This window comes from Rhea americana, unplaced genomic scaffold (assembly GCF_003343005.1).
Source record: "Rhea americana isolate MKP2758 unplaced genomic scaffold, rheAme1 scaffold_24, whole genome shotgun sequence".
Classification (NCBI taxonomy): domain Eukaryota; kingdom Metazoa; phylum Chordata; class Aves; order Rheiformes; family Rheidae; genus Rhea; species Rhea americana.
Window position 1 is genome coordinate 5,088,336 of NW_028186357.1, and position 3,858 is coordinate 5,092,193.

At 35.7% G+C, this 3,858-nt stretch overlaps 1 non-coding gene across 1 annotated transcript; it reads left to right on the forward strand.

Moving 5' to 3' along the window:
• The first annotated feature begins 585 nt into the window (after nucleotides 1-585).
• TRNAG-UCC (transfer RNA glycine (anticodon UCC)) lies at nucleotides 586-657 on the forward strand. Its single transcript has one exon. It is a non-coding gene; the product is annotated as a tRNA-Gly (tRNA).
• The last annotated feature ends 3,201 nt before the right edge of the window (nucleotides 658-3,858 follow it).

The following is a 3,858-nucleotide window of genomic DNA, read 5'->3' on the forward strand; positions in this document are numbered from 1 at the left end:
TTCAGATATTTGGTATTTGCATCACCGTGATGGGGTGGATGGGTTTTTCTGCTATGGAAAGTGATAGCTATGTCATATTCATATTTCATAAGACTATAATTACACATTGGATATAAGTTTCCAGTTTGTTTTGTGTAGTCAATATACAATATACAAATAGAACAGCAGAGATAGACAGACAAGCAGACAAATTTTCAGTTTGTGAAAACCAGTGCAGCTCCAGTCACATTGGCCTAGATTTTCAGTGCCCGCTGATATACGAATGTAAAGGTCTAGGGGTGAAACTAACACAAGGCTTTTAGGAAGGACTGCTATTTTTTCATTAGAACAGTTTTTTTTAGTTGGGAAGATTAGACAAGAAATGTGAATGTTACACTGTASATACAGTGATGTAGAATTATAATGACAACAGACTAAGACTAGTTCAATATCCCCACCTGTCCTTCTGCTCAGTGTTTTTCTTTCAGCTTTCACTGGACTGGTAGACAAATCATTTTCTGATCTGTAATACAAAAGACATGCAAATAGTCAAGTTTAGGAGCCTGGAATACTTCTGTGAACGTTATACCCTCTAGTGCTAGTGTAGCGTTGGTGGTATAGTGGTAAGCATAGCTGCCTTCCAAGCAGTTGACCCGGGTTYGATTCCCGGCCAACGCAAGCTCTCTTTTGACCATAAGAACACACTTTTTACTATGAGCAATTTTTACTATTGGAGCAATTTGCCCAGAGGGRTTATGGAGTCTCTGTCCTTGTAAATGCTCAAAACTCAACTTGATGTGGTCCTGGGCATTCTGCTTGAGAAGGTGGGGTTGTCCAGATGCTCTCCATAGGTCCTTTCCAACTCCAACTACGTTGTCATCCTGTGGTCAAGTGAGAAAGCAAAAAATTAAGCAGTTGGGACAATATATTTTAGCTAAAACCAGGCAATTACYGTTCAAGCTAATATCTGTTTCCTTTTTCTGCATGTGAGTTTTTCTAACATGAAAATGTTTGCTTTGCTTTGATTACTTTTTGTACTGAACAGCAAATTCCCAATTAGGAGGAGCTGTTTTCTGACACTGTCAGAAACCTTGCAAAGGAGGTTGTGGGATAGATGTAGCACAAGCCCTGGCAACCGTGAGGGATTCTGTTCTATGAAGAAATTTATGTTCTAGGAAGAAAGTTTAGATACTGTAGTTGGAACTCCTCTGAGTAAGTGACTCAGTAATTTACCACAATTGGACAGATTTCTGTCTCTCTCTAAAGCTTTGGGTTAGTTATACAAATAAGCAAGATGGAGGCTTCATACTTGATGGAAAAGTGAAAATTTACATCCTCGGGTTGTTGACTTACTGAGATTTCTTTAGTCTTGAGCTCAGTAGAATTGACTAGTTTATTTGGTGCTCCGTTCACAGCCTTTGTCCTAATTGTGAAAGCCATCTATGAAGAAAGACCTATCTGCCTTAGGGAACACATAAAACTAAGCTAAGAAAATCTATAATGAAAAAGTGTGAGGGTCAGAGATGAAGCTTTCTTAGAAAGTGACAGCATATTATGGAGTGAGCTGTCAGAACAATTTGTATTTGTTTGTCACAGTGATTTTAGATACTACTGCAAATAATTTATACATGTACTCACAGAAGAATCCTACCACCAGCACACAGATGAAAAACAAGAAAAACATAATCAGGTTTATTTAATACTAGTTAAAAGTGGAGTTCTCTGGAAATTTTGTTTTGACTGTGATTGGATTTATTGATAAATCAGACAGATAAAGTATCAAAATCTGGATACTTACCAAACCAAACCAAACTTTAAGCCATTTGATGCTGATGTTGTTGTTCTTGTATTTGAGGTCCTCAAAATCAAAATACTGATACTGATTTCTCTATGAATGCACTTCACAAAAAATAATTCTTCATTTCCCTTTTTTTTCCCACAAAATTAGAGGAAGTATTTTATTTTTAATGACTTTCCTGTCAAAGTCCATTAGCCATAATGAGTACCTTTGTTTTTAACATCTGCAAACATCAAACTTCCTTATTTGTTCAACTTTTGATGGGTCTCTGAAGCAAAAGTGGCCCTCCATGGAGAAATTACACTATATTAGAATAAACATTATGAAATCATCCTTCAAAAGTTTATTAAGTTGCACAAGACTTAATAATATCTTAAAATGAGAAGATCTATTCAAATATGAATAAATAAGAGATTATTTTCAAAAGAGGGAAAAAGCTAGCTACAAGCACAGGTGCTTTCAAGCACAAATCCACACCATTAATCTGTGGCACAGCTGTTTCATAATAAATGAAAGAGAGAAACACCCATTGAAGTCTTGTATGATACAACCTAGGAAGAAAATAAGTCATTTGTTTGTAAACTACTATCACATTAACAATGGAGGCCAATTGAGAAAACCTCCAGATCTGACAGGATGGTTTTAAACTAGGAGTGTGGAATTGTTTATTAAGACTTTSAGTGACAGCCTAATATATTAAATCAGTTCAGAAGATTGTAAAATGCATTAGCAATTTAATACCTCCAACAAATTTAACTGTCACTCATGAGCATATCTGTCCTTGTTAAAGCTAAAAGAAACCTGAAGCGCCATCTTTGTCTTGATGGACAGTAAAGTTAGAAGAGGCAAAAGCCTTTCTCTGTACATTGGTGATGAGAGAACTGTGTTACATTTATCATAATTAACTTTCACAGTTGGCAGCATTTTTTGGCAAATGTGTTATTTGCTCAAGCTTGTGAAAGAAGTTTTGAGAACTAATCATTGGAGCCAAGCCCTAGCTTGCAACAGTTTCAGGGCTGGATTCTAATCAATTTAGAAGTGTAATTACGTGCCAAATGTGTACACAGTTGCTTTGATTACACACAGAAATTCAGCGGTTTTATAGTCAGCTATCTGACTGTAGTTAGCTAGGTACAAAATACCTGATCTGAATGAGCAGCTGTTAATGATCCTGTGTTACAGTCCTGTGTGGGACAATATAGCAAACTTCTTTAAAAATCAGGACCTTTAAAGGAAATATTTCTGATTTTCARTTTTATTCAGGTGGATACATTTTGTATATTTCTGTAATTTTTTTTTAATTGATAGACAGTAGAGCCAAAAGATAGCTTGTTTAAGCAAAAAAGTTAAATGGAACATAAGGTCATCTGAATATTGTGTGCACTTATAGTGCAGTAATAGAAAGGATCCCAACTGTAATGCCCATCAGACTGCAGCAAATGGATTTSAGTGCAAGAGCAGAGTAGATCTGTTTGATTTTTGAAGAAACAGAATTAACAAAATGCCAGACGATTGACTTGAATAGCTGAATGAATAAAATGCAGTGTTTAGCTTTCTGTAATTAGCATGCCTGTGTTATTCAAGAGTGCTCAGATAAATGCTGCATGTTTATGAAAGTGTTCCTGAATCCTAATATTTGTGTGGCATCCATCATAATTAAGTTGGCAATTAGTGTCAACTATTTGATGGTCTCACATTTGAAAACTTTCAGATCTCCACTCAGGGAGCAGAAGCAGTAGCCCAGTTCCTCTAGCGACCAGTCATGGAGCAGCAATGAACAGATGAAATTAATAGTTTGCACTAATAATAATTAGGATTGACAGGTTAATAATGAAGTCACTACTTAAAAATAAGCCACATTTGTAACTATAATTTGAGACAAATACTTTAATTGCCTCTTAGGATAAATGGTACAACATTGCATGTAAACAGAGATAGGGTAAAGCATGCATAATATTAAAGAGTTTACTCAGGATTGTGCCAACAATGTTTTTTCTTCCAGTATAGCCAATAAATGGTGGAAGTGATCATTTCTATCTAGCTTACTGAAAAATTATAACTTCTAGCATTTTGTGCATAGA